General features: G+C 44.0%; 14 non-coding genes across 14 annotated transcripts; 7 read left to right on the plus strand and 7 right to left on the minus strand.

Annotated features, from left to right (window-relative positions):
* The first annotated feature begins 1,189 nt into the window (after positions 1 to 1,189).
* Positions 1,190 to 1,262, plus strand: TRNAM-CAU (transfer RNA methionine (anticodon CAU)). Its single transcript has one exon. It is a non-coding gene; the product is annotated as a tRNA-Met (tRNA).
* Positions 1,263 to 2,745: 1,483 nt separating this feature from the next.
* TRNAM-CAU (transfer RNA methionine (anticodon CAU)) lies at positions 2,746 to 2,818 on the plus strand. Its single transcript has one exon. It is a non-coding gene; the product is annotated as a tRNA-Met (tRNA).
* Positions 2,819 to 3,218: 400 nt separating this feature from the next.
* On the minus strand, positions 3,219 to 3,304 carry TRNAY-GUA (transfer RNA tyrosine (anticodon GUA)). Its single transcript is given in 2 exon segments — positions 3,219 to 3,254; positions 3,268 to 3,304. It is a non-coding gene; the product is annotated as a tRNA-Tyr (tRNA).
* Positions 3,305 to 4,300: 996 nt separating this feature from the next.
* On the plus strand, positions 4,301 to 4,373 carry TRNAM-CAU (transfer RNA methionine (anticodon CAU)). The gene has a single exon. It is a non-coding gene; the product is annotated as a tRNA-Met (tRNA).
* Positions 4,374 to 5,856: 1,483 nt separating this feature from the next.
* On the plus strand, positions 5,857 to 5,929 carry TRNAM-CAU (transfer RNA methionine (anticodon CAU)). Its single transcript has one exon. It is a non-coding gene; the product is annotated as a tRNA-Met (tRNA).
* Positions 5,930 to 6,329: 400 nt separating this feature from the next.
* Positions 6,330 to 6,415, minus strand: TRNAY-GUA (transfer RNA tyrosine (anticodon GUA)). Its single transcript is given in 2 exon segments — positions 6,330 to 6,365; positions 6,379 to 6,415. It is a non-coding gene; the product is annotated as a tRNA-Tyr (tRNA).
* A 1,464-nt stretch (positions 6,416 to 7,879) lies between these two features.
* Positions 7,880 to 7,965, minus strand: TRNAY-GUA (transfer RNA tyrosine (anticodon GUA)). Its single transcript is given in 2 exon segments — positions 7,880 to 7,915; positions 7,929 to 7,965. It is a non-coding gene; the product is annotated as a tRNA-Tyr (tRNA).
* Positions 7,966 to 8,962: 997 nt separating this feature from the next.
* On the plus strand, positions 8,963 to 9,035 carry TRNAM-CAU (transfer RNA methionine (anticodon CAU)). The gene has a single exon. It is a non-coding gene; the product is annotated as a tRNA-Met (tRNA).
* A 400-nt stretch (positions 9,036 to 9,435) lies between these two features.
* On the minus strand, positions 9,436 to 9,521 carry TRNAY-GUA (transfer RNA tyrosine (anticodon GUA)). The gene is given in 2 exon segments: positions 9,436 to 9,471; positions 9,485 to 9,521. It is a non-coding gene; the product is annotated as a tRNA-Tyr (tRNA).
* Positions 9,522 to 12,074: 2,553 nt separating this feature from the next.
* Positions 12,075 to 12,147, plus strand: TRNAM-CAU (transfer RNA methionine (anticodon CAU)). Its single transcript has one exon. It is a non-coding gene; the product is annotated as a tRNA-Met (tRNA).
* A 400-nt stretch (positions 12,148 to 12,547) lies between these two features.
* Positions 12,548 to 12,633, minus strand: TRNAY-GUA (transfer RNA tyrosine (anticodon GUA)). Its single transcript is given in 2 exon segments — positions 12,548 to 12,583; positions 12,597 to 12,633. It is a non-coding gene; the product is annotated as a tRNA-Tyr (tRNA).
* A 1,464-nt stretch (positions 12,634 to 14,097) lies between these two features.
* Positions 14,098 to 14,183, minus strand: TRNAY-GUA (transfer RNA tyrosine (anticodon GUA)). The gene is given in 2 exon segments: positions 14,098 to 14,133; positions 14,147 to 14,183. It is a non-coding gene; the product is annotated as a tRNA-Tyr (tRNA).
* Positions 14,184 to 15,180: 997 nt separating this feature from the next.
* On the plus strand, positions 15,181 to 15,253 carry TRNAM-CAU (transfer RNA methionine (anticodon CAU)). The gene has a single exon. It is a non-coding gene; the product is annotated as a tRNA-Met (tRNA).
* Positions 15,254 to 15,653: 400 nt separating this feature from the next.
* TRNAY-GUA (transfer RNA tyrosine (anticodon GUA)) lies at positions 15,654 to 15,739 on the minus strand. The gene is given in 2 exon segments: positions 15,654 to 15,689; positions 15,703 to 15,739. It is a non-coding gene; the product is annotated as a tRNA-Tyr (tRNA).
* Positions 15,740 to 18,160: the final 2,421 nt, after the last annotated feature.

An 18,160-nucleotide genomic window follows, 5' to 3' on the forward strand; every position in this document is an offset into this window, starting at 1 on the left:
ATGGATGCAAGGAGTCCCTGAAACCCAGGGACTGCAAAGTCTCGATCATAATCAATGGAAGGTATTGTTTGAATAAAAGTGAAAGATATGGAAATCGAAGCACAAAATCCTTCGAGCCAGATTTGAACCAGCGACCTAAGGATGTCTGACTTTATGCTACAGTCCTCCGCTCTACCAACTGAGCTATCGAAGGAGTGGCTGAAGTATCTTTCAGCGCTGTAATTATCTCTCGCTCAAGAAAGGTTGTGGGGGTGGGGATCAGGAGCAGATCGATGAAAATCATTAACATTACCTGCAGCTCCCTCTCAAAGTCACCAGTTCTTAGAGCACACTGTAAGGTACGTCTTATCACCCCAAAGGAGGATTTCAGACCAAAGTTCATGTTCTGTCTTGGCTTGGGGATAAGCAGGGGTGATCCAAATTTCAATTTTACAGAAAGGAAAGGAACTTTGATACAAAGACCTTGGGCAGCATTGGTGGCAAATGGATGGCTGCGCGGAACCATGAAAGAAATGACAGAAAGTTATGGGAGTCATTACTAAGCACCCAGCATCAAGAACGTGCATTTTGGATGCATTTTCAAAAGGAAAGAGAACGGAAAAATCTGTAGATTGAAGGTGATTGAGATAAACAAAATATTCCGTTTTTCTAAAAGCTACTGTAAAGAGTCTTTGGTTTAGAAGAAGAACCCTTACCAATGATCAAGAGAGATGCGACAGATTTCTATCATCAAAGCATTATGGTTGTCAAGATGAATCATCACTTTGATGTCTTCAACAAGTAGGATTCTTTTGATCTATAATCATCAAAAATGAGATAGCCCCATTTCATGGGATTTTTCAAGGCAAACGTCTGACAGATTAAGCGGGTCCTCTTCCCGGTTGGAGGACATATCTCTTCCTTCATCATGATGCCAGCCTAGCTTTCTGCCCAAAATCCAAGGTAAGCATGGCAAAAGTCTGGAGATGCCGGGGATTGAACCCGGGGCCTCATACATGCAAAGCATGCGCTCTACCACTGAGCTACATCCCCACTTCTGCAAGATTTGACTGTATGATTGGAAACCCTGCATTGAACCGACGGCCACATCACCCCATTCGACTCTGCAGTATACAATGTCAGTCAGGAAAATCCTTCAGCCTTGTACCTGGATGATCTTCATGGTCTTATGTACAGATGCCTATATACAGCCTTCTTAGCGCAGTAGGCAGCGCGTCAGTCTCATAATCTGAAGGTCCTGAGTTCGATCCTCAGAGAGGGCATTTATTTCCTTCTTTTGGAATGCAAAATTCTCCGATTTTCTTGAAATGCGCAAACTATGCCTAGTTCAAAGATTTTTCCAAAGCAAATGTCTGACTATTTAAGTGGGGCTCTCACCCCAACTGCATGACAAACTTCTTCTTTCTGCATGATGGCAGGCTAGCCTTCTGGAAAAAAGCCAAGATAAGGAACAGAGGCTCCTGGAGATGCCGGGGATTGAACCCGGGACCTCATACATGCGAAACATGCACTCTACCACTGAGCTACATCCCCACTTTTGCACTTGAGCTGTTTGATGGATGCAAGGAATCCCTGAAACCCAGGGACTGCAAAGTCTCGATCATAATCAATGGAAGGTATTGTTTGAATAAAAGTGAAAGATATGGAAATCGAAGCACAAAATCCTTCGAGCCTGATTTGAACCAGCGACCTAAGGATGTCTGACTTTATGCTACAGTCCTCCGCTCTACCAACTGAGCTATCGAAGGAGTGGCTGAAGTATCTTTCAGCGCTGTAATTATCTCTCGCTCAAGAAAGGTTGTGGGGGTGGGGATCAGGATCAGATCGATGAAAATCATTAACATTACCTGCAGCTCCCTCTCAAAGTCACCAGTTCTTAGAGCACACTGTAAGGTACGTCTTATCACCCCAAAGGAGGATTTCAGACCAAAGTTCATGTTCTGTCTTGGCTTGGGGATAAGCAGGGGTGCTCAAAATTTCAATTTTACAGAAAGGAAAGGAACTTTGATACAAAGACCTTGGGCAGCATTGGTGGCAAATGGATGGCTGCGCGGAACCATGAAAGAAATGACAGAAAGTTATGGGAGTCATTACTAAGCACCCAGCATCAAGAACGTGCATTTTGGATGCATTTTCAAAAGGAAAGAGAACGGAAAAATCTGTAGATTGAAGGTGATTGAGATAAACAAAATATTCCGTTTTTCTAAAAGCTACTGTAAAGAGTCTCTGGTTTAGAAGAAGAACCCTTACCAATGATCAAGAGAGATGTGACAGATTTCTATCATCAAAGCATTATGGTTGTCAAGATGAATCATCACTTTGATGTCTTCAACAAGTAGGATTCTTTTGATCTATAATCATCAAAAATGAGATAGCCCCATTTCATGGGATTTTTCAAGGCAAACGTCTGACAGATTAAGCGGGGTCCTCATCCCGGTTGGAGGACATATCTCTTCCTTCATCATGATGCCAGCCTAGCTTTCTGCCCAAAATCCAAGGTAAGCATGGCAAAAGTCTGGAGATGCCGGGGATTGAACCCGGGGCCTCATACATGCAAAGCATGCGCTCTACCACTGAGCTACATCCCCACTTCTGCAAGATTTGACTGTATGATTGGAAACCCTGCATTGAACCGACGGCCACATCACCCCATTCGACTCTGCAGTATACAATGTCAGTCAGGAAAATCCTTCAGCCTTGTACCTGGATGATCTTCATGGTCTTATGTACAGATGCCTATATACAGCCTTCTTAGCGCAGTAGGCAGCGCGTCAGTCTCATAATCTGAAGGTCCTGAGTTCGATCCTCAGAGAGGGCATTTATTTCCTTCTTTTGGAATGCAAAATTCTCCGATTTTCATGAAATGCGCAAACTATGCCTAGTTCAAAGATTTTTCCAAAGCAAATGTCTGCCTATTTAAGTGGGGCTCTCACCCCAACTGCATGACAAACTTCTTCTTTCTGCATGATGGCAGGCTAGCCTTCTGGAAAAAAGCCAAGATAAGGAACAGAGGCTCCTGGAGATGCCGGGGATTGAACCTGGGACCTCATACATGCGAAGCATGCGCTCTACCACTGAGCTACATCCCCACTTTTGCACTCGAGCTGTTTGATGGATGCAAGGAATCCCTGAAACCCAGGGACTGCAAAGTCTCGATCATAATCAATGGAAGGTATTGTTTGAATAAAAGTGAAAGATATGGAAATCGAAGCACAAAATCCTTCGAGCCGGATTTGAACCAGCGACCTAAGGATGTCTGACTTTATGCTACAGTCCTCCGCTCTACCAACTGAGCTATCGAAGGAGGGGCTGAAGTATCTTTCAGCGCTGTAATTATCTCTCGCTCAAGAAAGGTTGTGGGGGTGGGGATCAGGAGCAGATCGATGAAAATCATGAACATTACCTGCAGCTCCCTCTCAAAGTCACCAGTTCTTAGAGCACACTGTAAGGTACGTCTTATCACCCCAAAGGAGGATTTCAGACCAAAGTTCATGTTCTGTCTTGGCTTGGGGATAAGCAGGGGTGATCCAAATTTCAATTTTACAGAAAGGAAAGGAACTTTGATACAAAGACCTTGGGCAGCATTGGTGGCAAATGGATGGCTGCGCGGAACCATGAAAGAAATGACAGAAAGTTATGGGAGTCATTACTAAGCACCCAGCATCAAGAACGTGCATTTTGGATGCATTTTCAAAAGGAAAGAGAACGGAAAAATCTGTAGATTGAAGGTGATTGAGATAAACAAAATATTCCGTTTTTCTAAAAGCTACTGTAAAGAGTCTTTGGTTTAGAAGAAGAACCCTTACCAATGATCAAGAGAGATGCGACAGATTTCTATCATCAAAGCATTATGGTTGTCAAGATGAATCATCACTTTGATGTCTTCAACAAGTAGGATTCTTTTGATCTATAATCATCAAAAATGAGATAGCCCCATTTCATGGGATTTTTCAAGGCAAACGTCTGACAGATTAAGCGGGTCCTCTTCCCGGTTGGAGGACATATCTCTTCCTTCATCATGATGCCAGCCTAGCTTTCTGCCCAAAATCCAAGGTAAGCATGGCAAAAGTCTGGAGATGCCGGGGATTGAACCCGGGGCCTCATACATGCAAAGCATGCGCTCTACCACTGAGCTACATCCCCACTTCTGCAAGATTTGACTGTATGATTGGAAACCCTGCATTGAACCGACGGCCACATCACCCCATTCGACTCTGCAGTATACAATGTCAGTCAGGAAAATCCTTCAGCCTTGTACCTGGATGATCTTCATGGTCTTATGTACAGATGCCTATATACAGCCTTCTTAGCGCAGTAGGCAGCGCGTCAGTCTCATAATCTGAAGGTCCTGAGTTCGATCCTCAGAGAGGGCATTTATTTCCTTCTTTTGGAATGCAAAATTCTCCGATTTTCTTGAAATGCGCAAACTATGCCTAGTTCAAAGATTTTTCCAAAGCAAATGTCTGACTATTTAAGTGGGGCTCTCACCCCAACTGCATGACAAACTTCTTCTTTCTGCATGATGGCAGGCTAGCCTTCTGGAAAAAAGCCAAGATAAGGAACAGAGGCTCCTGGAGATGCCGGGGATTGAACCCGGGACCTCATACATGCGAAACATGCGCTCTACCACTGAGCTACATCCCCACTTTTGCACTTGAGCTGTTTGATGGATGCAAGGAATCCCTGAAACCCAGGGACTGCAAAGTCTCGATCATAATCAATGGAAGGTATTGTTTGAATAAAAGTGAAAGATATGGAAATCGAAGCACAAAATCCTTCGAGCCTGATTTGAACCAGCGACCTAAGGATGTCTGACTTTATGCTACAGTCCTCCGCTCTACCAACTGAGCTATCGAAGGAGTGGCTGAAGTATCTTTCAGCGCTGTAATTATCTCTCGCTCAAGAAAGGTTGTGGGGGTGGGGATCAGGATCAGATCGATGAAAATCATTAACATTACCTGCAGCTCCCTCTCAAAGTCACCAGTTCTTAGAGCACACTGTAAGGTACGTCTTATCACCCCAAAGGAGGATTTCAGACCAAAGTTCATGTTCTGTCTTGGCTTGGGGATAAGCAGGGGTGCTCAAAATTTCAATTTTACAGAAAGGAAAGGAACTTTGATACAAAGACCTTGGGCAGCATTGGTGGCAAATGGATGGCTGCGCGGAACCATGAAAGAAATGACAGAAAGTTATGGGAGTCATTACTAAGCACCCAGCATCAAGAACGTGCATTTTGGATGCATTTTCAAAAGGAAAGAGAACGGAAAAATCTGTAGATTGAAGGTGATTGAGATAAACAAAATATTCCGTTTTTCTAAAAGCTACTGTAAAGAGTCTCTGGTTTAGAAGAAGAACCCTTACCAATGATCAAGAGAGATGTGACAGATTTCTATCATCAAAGCATTATGGTTGTCAAGATGAATCATCACTTTGATGTCTTCAACAAGTAGGATTCTTTTGATCTATAATCATCAAAAATGAGATAGCCCCATTTCATGGGATTTTTCAAGGCAAACGTCTGACAGATTAAGCGGGGTCCTCATCCCGGTTGGAGGACATATCTCTTCCTTCATCATGATGCCAGCCTAGCTTTCTGCCCAAAATCCAAGGTAAGCATGGCAAAAGTCTGGAGATGCCGGGGATTGAACCCGGGGCCTCATACATGCAAAGCATGCGCTCTACCACTGAGCTACATCCCCACTTCTGCAAGATTTGACTGTATGATTGGAAACCCTGCATTGAACCGACGGCCACATCACCCCATTCGACTCTGCAGTATACAATGTCAGTCAGGAAAATCCTTCAGCCTTGTACCTGGATGATCTTCATGGTCTTATGTACAGATGCCTATATACAGCCTTCTTAGCGCAGTAGGCAGCGCGTCAGTCTCATAATCTGAAGGTCCTGAGTTCGATCCTCAGAGAGGGCATTTATTTCCTTCTTTTGGAATGCAAAATTCTCCGATTTTCATGAAATGCGCAAACTATGCCTAGTTCAAAGATTTTTCCAAAGCAAATGTCTGCCTATTTAAGTGGGGCTCTCACCCCAACTGCATGACAAACTTCTTCTTTCTGCATGATGGCAGGCTAGCCTTCTGGAAAAAAGCCAAGATAAGGAACAGAGGCTCCTGGAGATGCCGGGGATTGAACCTGGGACCTCATACATGCGAAGCATGCGCTCTACCACTGAGCTACATCCCCACTTTTGCACTCGAGCTGTTTGATGGATGCAAGGAATCCCTGAAACCCAGGGACTGCAAAGTCTCGATCATAATCAATGGAAGGTATTGTTTGAATAAAAGTGAAAGATATGGAAATCGAAGCACAAAATCCTTCGAGCCGGATTTGAACCAGCGACCTAAGGATGTCTGACTTTATGCTACAGTCCTCCGCTCTACCAACTGAGCTATCGAAGGAGGGGCTGAAGTATCTTTCAGCGCTGTAATTATCTCTCGCTCAAGAAAGGTTGTGGGGGTGGGGATCAGGAGCAGATCGATGAAAATCATGAACATTACCTGCAGCTCCCTCTCAAAGTCACCAGTTCTTAGAGCACACTGTAAGGTACGTCTTATCACCCCAAAGGAGGATTTCAGACCAAAGTTCATGTTCTGTCTTGGCTTGGGGATAAGCAGGGGTGCTCCAAATTTCAATTTTACAGAAAGGAAAGGAACTTTGATACAAAGACCTTGGGCAGCATTGGTGGCAAATGGATGGCTGCGCGGAACCATGAAAGAAATGACAGAAAGTTATGGGAGTCATTACTACGCACCCATCATCAAGAACGTGCATTTTGGATGCATTTTGAAAAGGAAAGAGAACGGAAAAATCTGTAGATTGAAGGTGATTGAGATAAACAAAATATTCCATTTTTCTAAAAGCTACTGTAAAGAGTCTCTGGTTTAGAAGAAGAACCCTTACCAATGATCAAGAGAGATGCGACAGATTTCTATCATCAAAGCATTATGGTTGTCAAGATGAATCATCACTTTGATGTCTTCAACAAGTAGGATTCTTTTGATCTATAATCATCAAAAATGAGATAGCCCCATTTCATGGGATTTTTCAAGGCAAACGTCTGACAGATTAAGCGGGGTCCTCATCCCGGTTGGAGGACATATCTCTTCCTTCATCATGATGCCAGCCTAGCTTTCTGCCCAAAATCCAAGGTAAGCATGGCAAAAGTCTGGAGATGCCGGGGATTGAACCCGGGGCCTCATACATGCAAAGCATGCGCTCTACCACTGAGCTACATCCCCACTTCTGCAAGATTTGACTGTATGATTGCTGCATTGAACCGACGGCCACATCACCCCATTCGACTCTGCAGTATACAATGTCAGTCAGGAAAATCCTTCAGCCTTGTACCTGGATGATCTTCATGGTCTTATGTACAGATGCCTATATACAGCCTTCTTAGCGCAGTAGGCAGCGCGTCAGCCTCATAATCTGAAGGTCCTGAGTTCGATCCTCAGAGAGGGCATTTATTTCCTTCTTTTGGAATGCAAAATTCTCCGATTTTCATGAAATGCGCAAACTATGCCTAGTTCAAAGATTTTTCCAAAGCAAATGTCTGACTATTTAAGTGGGGCTCTCACCCCAACTGCATGACAAACTTCTTCTTTCTGCATGATGGCAGGCTAGCCTTCTGGAAAAAAGCCAAGATAAGGAACAGAGGCTCCTGGAGATGCCGGGGATTGAACCCGGGACCTCATACATGCGAAGCATGTGCTCTACCACTGAGCTACTTCCCCACTTTTGCACTCGAGCTGTTTGATGGATGCAAGGAATTCCTGAAACCCAGGGACTGCAAAGTCTCGATCATAATCAATGGAAGGTATTGTTTGAATAAAAGTGAAAGATATGGAAATCGAAGCACAAAATCCTTCGAGCCGGATTTGAACCAGCGACCTAAGGATGTCTGACTTTATGCTACAGTCCTCCGCTCTACCAACTGAGCTATCGAAGGAGTGGCTGAAGTATCTTTCAGCACTTTAATTATCTCTCGCTCAAGAAAGGTTGTGGGGGTGGGGATCAGGAGCAGATCGATGAAAATCATGAACATTACCTGCAGCTCCCTCTCAAAGTCACCAGTTCTTAGAGCACACTGTAAGGTACGTCTTATCACCCCAAAGGAGGATTTCAGACCAAAGTTCATGTTCTGTCTTGGCTTGGGGATAAGCAGGGGTGCTCCAAATTTCAATTTTACAGAAAGGAAAGGAACTTTGATACAAAGACCTTGGGCAGCATTGGTGGCAAATGGATGGCTGCGCGGAACCATGAAAGAAATGACAGAAAGTTATGGGAGTCATTACTACGCACCCAGCATCAAGAACGTGCATTTTGGATGCATTTTCAAAAGGAAAGAGAACGGAAAAATCTGTAGATTGAAGGTGATTGAGATAAACAAAATATTCCGTTTTTCTAAAAGCTACTGTAAAGAGTCTCTGGTTTAGAAGAAGAACCCTTACCAATGATCAAGAGAGATGCGACAGATTTCTATCATCAAAGCATTATGGTTGTCAAGATGAATCATCACTTTGATGTCTTCAACAAGTAGGATTCTTTTGATCTATAATCATCAAAAATGAGATAGCCCCATTTCATGGGATTTTTCAAGGCAAACGTCTGACAGATTAAGCGGGGTCCTCATCCCGGTTGGAGGACATATCTCTTCCTTCATCATGATGCCAGCCTAGCTTTCTGCCCAAAATCCAAGGTAAGCATGGCAAAAGTCTGGAGATGCCGGGGATTGAACCCGGGGCCTCATACATGCAAAGCATGCGCTCTACCACTGAGCTACATCCCCACTTCTGCAAGATTTGACTGTATGATTGGAAACCCTGCATTGAACCGACGGCCACATCACCCCATTCGACTCTGCAGTATACAATGTCAGTCAGGAAAATCCTTCAGCCTTGTACCTGGATGATCTTCATGGTCTTATGTACAGATGCCTATATACAGCCTTCTTAGCGCAGTAGGCAGCGCGTCAGTCTCATAATCTGAAGGTCCTGAGTTCGATCCTCAGAGAGGGCATTTATTTCCTTCTTTTGGAATGCAAAATTCTCCGATTTTCATGAAATGCGCAAACTATGCCTAGTTCAAAGATTTTTCCAAAGCAAATTTCTGCCTATTTAAGTGGGGCTCTCACCCCAACTGCATGACAAACTTCTTCTTTCTGCATGATGGCAGGCTAGCCTTCTGGAAAAAAGCCAAGATAAGGAACAGAGGCTCCTGGAGATGCCGGGGATTGAACCTGGGACCTCATACATGTGAAGCATGCGCTCTACCACTGAGCTACATCCCCACTTTTGCACTCGAGCTGTTTGATGGATGCAAGGAATCCCTGAAACCCAGGGACTGCAAAGTCTCGATCATAATCAATGGAAGGTATTGTTTGAATAAAAGTGAAAGATATGGAAATCGAAGCACAAAATCCTTCGAGCCGGATTTGAACCAGCGACCTAAGGATGTCTGACTTTATGCTACAGTCCTCCGCTCTACCAACTGAGCTATCGAAGGAGTGGCTGAAGTATCTTTCAGCGCTGTAATTATCTCTCGCTCAAGAAAGGTTGTGGGGGTGGGGATCAGGAGCAGATCGATGAAAATCATTAACATTACCTGCAGCTCCCTCTCAAAGTCACCAGTTCTTAGAGCACACTGTAAGGTACGTCTTATCACCCCAAAGGAGGATTTCAGACCAAAGTTCATGTTCTGTCTTGGCTTGGGGATAAGCAGGGGTGCTCCAAATTTCAATTTTACAGAAAGGAAAGGAACTTTGATACAAAGACCTTGGGCAGCATTGGTGGCAAATGGATGGCTGCGCGGAACCATGAAAGAAATGACAGAAAGTTATGGGAGTCATTACTAAGCACCCAGCATCAAGAACGTGCATTTTGGATGCATTTTCAAAAGGAAAGAGAACGGAAAAATCTGTAGATTGAAGGTGATTGAGATAAACAAAATATTCCGTTTTTCTAAAAGCTACTGTAAAGAGTCTTTGGTTTAGAAGAAGAACCCTTACCAATGATCAAGAGAGATGCGACAGATTTCTATCATCAAAGCATTATGGTTGTCAAGATGAATCATCACTTTGATGTCTTCAACAAGTAGGATTCTTTTGATCTATAATCATCAAAAATGAGATAGCCCCATTTCATGGGATTTTTCAAGGCAAACGTCTGACAGATTAAGCGGGGTCCTCATCCCTGTTGGAGGACATATCTCTTCCTTCATCATGATGCCAGCCTAGCTTTCTGGCCAAAATCCAAGGTAAGCATGGCAAAAGTCTGGAGATGCCGGGGATTGAACCCGGGGCCTGATACATGCAAAGCATGCGCTCTACCACTGAGCTACATCCCCACTTCTGTAAAATTTGACTGTATGATTGGAAACCCTGCATTGAACCGACGGCCACATCACCCCATTTGACTCTGCAGTATACAATGTCAGTCAGGAAAAAACTTCAGCCTTGTACTTGGATGATCTTCATGGTCTTATGTACAGATGCCTATATACAGCCTTCTTAGTGCAGTAGGCAGCGCGTCAGTCTCATAATCTGAAGGTCCTGAGTTCGATCCTCAGAGAGGGCATTTATTTCCTTCTTTTGGAATGCAAAATTCTCCGATTTTCTTGAAATGCGCAAACTATGCCTAGTTCAAAGATTTTTCCAAAGCAAATGTCTGACTATTTAAGTGGGGCTCTCACCCCAACTGCATGACAAACTTCTTCTTTCTGCATGATGGCAGGCTAGCCTTCTGGAAAAAAGCCAAGATAAGGAACAGAGGCTCCTGGAGATGCCAGGGATTGAACCCGGGACCTCATACATGCGAAGCATGCGCTCTACCACTGAGCTACATCCCCACTTTTGCACTCGAGCTGTTTGATGGATGCAAGGAGTCCCTGAAACCCAGGGACTGCAAAGTCTCGATCATAATCAATGGAAGGTATTGTTTGAATAAAAGTGAAAGATATGGAAATCGAAGCACAAAATCCTTCGAGCCAGATTTGAACCAGCGACCTAAGGATGTCTGACTTTATGCTACAGTCCTCCGCTCTACCAACTGAGCTATCGAAGGAGTGGCTGAAGTATCTTTCAGCGCTGTAATTATCTCTCGCTCAAGAAAGGTTGTGGGGGTGGGGATCAGGATCAGATCGATGAAAATCATTAACATTACCTGCAGCTCCCTCTCAAAGTCACCAGTTCTTAGAGCACACTGTAAGGTACGTCTTATCACCCCAAAGGAGGATTTCAGACCAAAGTTCATGTTCTGTCTTGGCTTGGGGATAAGCAGGGGTGCTCAAAATTTCAATTTTACAGAAAGGAAAGGAACTTTGATACAAAGACCTTGGGCAGCATTGGTGGCAAATGGATGGCTGCGCGGAACCATGAAAGAAATGACAGAAAGTTATGGGAGTCATTACTAAGCACCCAGCATCAAGAACGTGCATTTTGGATGCATTTTCAAAAGGAAAGAGAACGGAAAAATCTGTAGATTGAAGGTGATTGAGATAAACAAAATATTCCGTTTTTCTAAAAGCTACTGTAAAGAGTCTCTGGTTTAGAAGAAGAACCCTTACCAATGATCAAGAGAGATGTGACAGATTTCTATCATCAAAGCATTATGGTTGTCAAGATGAATCATCACTTTGATGTCTTCAACAAGTAGGATTCTTTTGATCTATAATCATCAAAAATGAGATAGCCCCATTTCATGGGATTTTTCAAGGCAAACGTCTGACAGATTAAGCGGGGTCCTCATCCCGGTTGGAGGACATATCTCTTCCTTCATCATGATGCCAGCCTAGCTTTCTGCCCAAAATCCAAGGTAAGCATGGCAAAAGTCTGGAGATGCCGGGGATTGAACCCGGGGCCTCATACATGCAAAGCATGCGCTCTACCACTGAGCTACATCCCCACTTCTGCAAGATTTGACTGTATGATTGGAAACCCTGCATTGAACCGACGGCCACATCACCCCATTCGACTCTGCAGTATACAATGTCAGTCAGGAAAATCCTTCAGCCTTGTACCTGGATGATCTTCATGGTCTTATGTACAGATGCCTATATACAGCCTTCTTAGCGCAGTAGGCAGCGCGTCAGTCTCATAATCTGAAGGTCCTGAGTTCGATCCTCAGAGAGGGCATTTATTTCCTTCTTTTGGAATGCAAAATTCTCCGATTTTCATGAAATGCGCAAACTATGCCTAGTTCAAAGATTTTTCCAAAGCAAATGTCTGCCTATTTAAGTGGGGCTCTCACCCCAACTGCATGACAAACTTCTTCTTTCTGCATGATGGCAGGCTAGCCTTCTGGAAAAAAGCCAAGATAAGGAACAGAGGCTCCTGGAGATGCCGGGGATTGAACCTGGGACCTCATACATGCGAAGCATGCGCTCTACCACTGAGCTACATCCCCACTTTTGCACTCGAGCTGTTTGATGGATGCAAGGAATCCCTGAAACCCAGGGACTGCAAAGTCTCGATCATAATCAATGGAAGGTATTGTTTGAATAAAAGTGAAAGATATGGAAATCGAAGCACAAAATCCTTCGAGCCGGATTTGAACCAGCGACCTAAGGATGTCTGACTTTATGCTACAGTCCTCCGCTCTACCAACTGAGCTATCGAAGGAGGGGCTGAAGTATCTTTCAGCGCTGTAATTATCTCTCGCTCAAGAAAGGTTGTGGGGGTGGGGATCAGGAGCAGATCGATGAAAATCATGAACATTACCTGCAGCTCCCTCTCAAAGTCACCAGTTCTTAGAGCACACTGTAAGGTACGTCTTATCACCCCAAAGGAGGATTTCAGACCAAAGTTCATGTTCTGTCTTGGCTTGGGGATAAGCAGGGGTGCTCCAAATTTCAATTTTACAGAAAGGAAAGGAACTTTGATACAAAGACCTTGGGCAGCATTGGTGGCAAATGGATGGCTGCGCGGAACCATGAAAGAAATGACAGAAAGTTATGGGAGTCATTACTACGCACCCATCATCAAGAACGTGCATTTTGGATGCATTTTGAAAAGGAAAGAGAACGGAAAAATCTGTAGATTGAAGGTGATTGAGATAAACAAAATATTCCATTTTTCTAAAAGCTACTGTAAAGAGTCTCTGGTTTAGAAGAAGAACCCTTACCAATGATCAAGAGAGATGCGACAGATTTCTATCATCAAAGCATTATGGTTGTCAAGATGAATCATCACTTTGATGTCTTCAACAAGTAGGATTCTTTTGATCTATAATCATCAAAAATGAGATAGCCCCATTTCATGGGATTTTTCAAGGCAAACGTCTGACAGATTAAGCGGGGTCCTCATCCCGGTTGGAGGACATATCTCTTCCTTCATCATGATGCCAGCCTAGCTTTCTGCCCAAAATCCAAGGTAAGCATGGCAAAAGTCTGGAGATGCCGGGGATTGAACCCGGGGCCTCATACATGCAAAGCATGCGCTCTACCACTGAGCTACATCCCCACTTCTGCAAGATTTGACTGTATGATTGCTGCATTGAACCGACGGCCACATCACCCCATTCGACTCTGCAGTATACAATGTCAGTCAGGAAAATCCTTCAGCCTTGTACCTGGATGATCTTCATGGTCTTATGTACAGATGCCTATATACAGCCTTCTTAGCGCAGTAGGCAGCGCGTCAGCCTCATAATCTGAAGGTCCTGAGTTCGATCCTCAGAGAGGGCATTTATTTCCTTCTTTTGGAATGCAAAATTCTCCGATTTTCATGAAATGCGCAAACTATGCCTAGTTCAAAGATTTTTCCAAAGCAAATGTCTGACTATTTAAGTGGGGCTCTCACCCCAACTGCATGACAAACTTCTTCTTTCTGCATGATGGCAGGCTAGCCTTCTGGAAAAAAGCCAAGATAAGGAACAGAGGCTCCTGGAGATGCCGGGGATTGAACCCGGGACCTCATACATGCGAAGCATGTGCTCTACCACTGAGCTACTTCCCCACTTTTGCACTCGAGCTGTTTGATGGATGCAAGGAATTCCTGAAACCCAGGGACTGCAAAGTCTCGATCATAATCAATGGAAGGTATTGTTTGAATAAAAGTGAAAGATATGGAAATCGAAGCACAAAATCCTTCGAGCCGGATTTGAACCAGCGACCTAAGGATGTCTGACTTTATGCTACAGTCCTCCGCTCTACCAACTGAGCTATCGAAGGAGTGGCTGAAGTATCTTTCAGCACTTTAATTATCTCTCGCTCAAGAAAGGTTGTGGGGGTGGGGATCAGGAGCAGATCGATGAAAATCATGAACATTACCTGCAGCTCCCTCTCAAAGTCACCAGTTCTTAGAGCACACTGTAAGGTACGTCTTATCACCCCAAAGGAGGATTTCAGACCAAAGTTCATGTTCTGTCTTGGCTTGGGGATAAGCAGGGGTGCTCCAAATTTCAATTTTACAGAAAGGAAAGGAACTTTGATACAAAGACCTTGGGCAGCATTGGTGGCAAATGGATGGCTGCGCGGAACCATGAAAGAAATGACAGAAAGTTATGGGAGTCATTACTACGCACCCAGCATCAAGAACGTGCATTTTGGATGCATTTTCAAAAGGAAAGAGAACGGAAAAATCTGTAGATTGAAGGTGATTGAGATAAACAAAATATTCCGTTTTTCTAAAAGCTACTGTAAAGAGTCTCTGGTTTAGAAGAAGAACCCTTACCAATGATCAAGAGAGATGCGACAGATTTCTATCATCAAAGCATTATGGTTGTCAAGATGAATCATCACTTTGATGTCTTCAACAAGTAGGATTCTTTTGATCTATAATCATCAAAAATGAGATAGCCCCATTTCATGGGATTTTTCAAGGCAAACGTCTGACAGATTAAGCGGGGTCCTCATCCCGGTTGGAGGACATATCTCTTCCTTCATCATGATGCCAGCCTAGCTTTCTGCCCAAAATCCAAGGTAAGCATGGCAAAAGTCTGGAGATGCCGGGGATTGAACCCGGGGCCTCATACATGCAAAGCATGCGCTCTACCACTGAGCTACATCCCCACTTCTGCAAGATTTGACTGTATGATTGGAAACCCTGCATTGAACCGACGGCCACATCACCCCATTCGACTCTGCAGTATACAATGTCAGTCAGGAAAATCCTTCAGCCTTGTACCTGGATGATCTTCATGGTCTTATGTACAGATGCCTATATACAGCCTTCTTAGCGCAGTAGGCAGCGCGTCAGTCTCATAATCTGAAGGTCCTGAGTTCGATCCTCAGAGAGGGCATTTATTTCCTTCTTTTGGAATGCAAAATTCTCCGATTTTCATGAAATGCGCAAACTATGCCTAGTTCAAAGATTTTTCCAAAGCAAATTTCTGCCTATTTAAGTGGGGCTCTCACCCCAACTGCATGACAAACTTCTTCTTTCTGCATGATGGCAGGCTAGCCTTCTGGAAAAAAGCCAAGATAAGGAACAGAGGCTCCTGGAGATGCCGGGGATTGAACCTGGGACCTCATACATGCGAAGCATGCGCTCTACCACTGAGCTACATCCCCACTTTTGCACTCGAGCTGTTTGATGGATGCAAGGAATCCCTGAAACCCAGGGACTGCAAAGTCTCGATCATAATCAATGGAAGGTATTGTTTGAATAAAAGTGAAAGATATGGAAATCGAAGCACAAAATCCTTCGAGCCGGATTTGAACCAGCGACCTAAGGATGTCTGACTTTATGCTACAGTCCTCCGCTCTACCAACTGAGCTATCGAAGGAGTGGCTGAAGTATCTTTCAGCGCTGTAATTATCTCTCGCTCAAGAAAGGTTGTGGGGGTGGGGATCAGGAGCAGATCGATGAAAATCATTAACATTACCTGCAGCTCCCTCTCAAAGTCACCAGTTCTTAGAGCACACTGTAAGGTACGTCTTATCACCCCAAAGGAGGATTTCAGACCAAAGTTCATGTTCTGTCTTGGCTTGGGGATAAGCAGGGGTGCTCCAAATTTCAATTTTACAGAAAGGAAAGGAACTTTGATACAAAGACCTTGGGCAGCATTGGTGGCAAATGGATGGCTGCGCGGAACCATGAAAGAAATGACAGAAAGTTATGGGAGTCATTACTAAGCACCCAGCATCAAGAACGTGCATTTTGGATGCATTTTCAAAAGGAAAGAGAACGGAAAAATCTGTAGATTGAAGGTGATTGAGATAAACAAAATATTCCGTTTTTCTAAAAGCTACTGTAAAGAGTCTTTGGTTTAGAAGAAGAACCCTTACCAATGATCAAGAGAGATGCGACAGATTTCTATCATCAAAGCATTATGGTTGTCAAGATGAATCATCACTTTGATGTCTTCAACAAGTAGGATTCTTTTGATCTATAATCATCAAAAATGAGATAGCCCCATTTCATGGGATTTTTCAAGGCAAACGTCTGACAGATTAAGCGGGGTCCTCATCCCTGTTGGAGGACATATCTCTTCCTTCATCATGATGCCAGCCTAGCTTTCTGGCCAAAATCCAAGGTAAGCATGGCAAAAGTCTGGAGATGCCGGGGATTGAACCCGGGGCCTGATACATGCAAAGCATGCGCTCTACCACTGAGCTACATCCCCACTTCTGTAAAATTTGACTGTATGATTGGAAACCCTGCATTGAACCGACGGCCACATCACCCCATTTGACTCTGCAGTATACAATGTCAGTCAGGAAAAAACTTCAGCCTTGTACTTGGATGATCTTCATGGTCTTATGTACAGATGCCTATATACAGCCTTCTTAGTGCAGTAGGCAGCGCGTCAGTCTCATAATCTGAAGGTCCTGAGTTCGATCCTCAGAGAGGGCATTTATTTCCTTCTTTTGGAATGCAAAATTCTCCGATTTTCTTGAAATGCGCAAACTATGCCTAGTTCAAAGATTTTTCCAAAGCAAATGTCTGACTATTTAAGTGGGGCTCTCACCCCAACTGCATGACAAACTTCTTCTTTCTGCATGATGGCAGGCTAGCCTTCTGGAAAAAAGCCAAGATAAGGAACAGAGGCTCCTGGAGATGCCAGGGATTGAACCCGGGACCTCATACATGCGAAGCATGCGCTCTACCACTGAGCTACATCCCCACTTTTGCACTCGAGCTGTTTGATGGATGCAAGGAGTCCCTGAAACCCAGGGACTGCAAAGTCTCGATCATAATCAATGGAAGGTATTGTTTGAATAAAAGTGAAAGATATGGAAATCGAAGCACAAAATCCTTCGAGCCAGATTTGAACCAGCGACCTAAGGATGTCTGACTTTATGCTACAGTCCTCCGCTCTACCAACTGAGCTATCGAAGGAGTGGCTGAAGTATCTTTCAGCGCTGTAATTATCTCTCGCTCAAGAAAGGTTGTGGGGGTGGGGATCAGGAGCAGATCGATGAAAATCATTAACATTACCTGCAGCTCCCTCTCAAAGTCACCAGTTCTTAGAGCACACTGTAAGGTACGTCTTATCACCCCAAAGGAGGATTTCAGACCAAAGTTCATGTTCTGTCTTGGCTTGGGGATAAGCAGGGGTGCTCCAAATTTCAATTTTACAGAAAGGAAAGGAACTTTGATACAAAGACCTTGGGCAGCATTGGTGGCAAATGGATGGCTGCGCGGAACCATGAAAGAAATGACAGAAAGTTATGGGAGTCATTACTAAGCACCCAGCATCAAGAACGTGCATTTTGGATGCATTTTCAAAAGGAAAGAGAACGGAAAAATCTGTAGATTGAAGGTGATTGAGATAAACAAAATATTCCGTTTTTCTAAAAGCTACTGTAAAGAGTCTTTGGTTTAGAAGAAGAACCCTTACCAATGATCAAGAGAGATGCGACAGATTTCTATCATCAAAGCATTATGGTTGTCAAGATGAATCATCACTTTGATGTCTTCAACAAGTAGGATTCTTTTGATCTATAATCATCAAAAATGAGATAGCCCCATTTCATGGGATTTTTCAAGGCAAACGTCTGACAGATTAAGCGGGTCCTCTTCCCGGTTGGAGGACATATCTCTTCCTTCATCATGATGCCAGCCTAGCTTTTTGCCCAAAATCCAAGGTAAGCATGGCAAAAGTCTGGAGATGCCGGGGATTGAACCCGGGGCCTCATACATGCAAAGCATGCGCTCTACCACTGAGCTACATCCCCACTTCTGCAAGATTTGACTGTATGAT

This window comes from Triturus cristatus, chromosome 4_1 (genome assembly GCF_964204655.1).
Source record: "Triturus cristatus chromosome 4_1, aTriCri1.1, whole genome shotgun sequence".
Classification (NCBI taxonomy): Eukaryota; Metazoa; Chordata; class Amphibia; order Caudata; family Salamandridae; genus Triturus; species Triturus cristatus.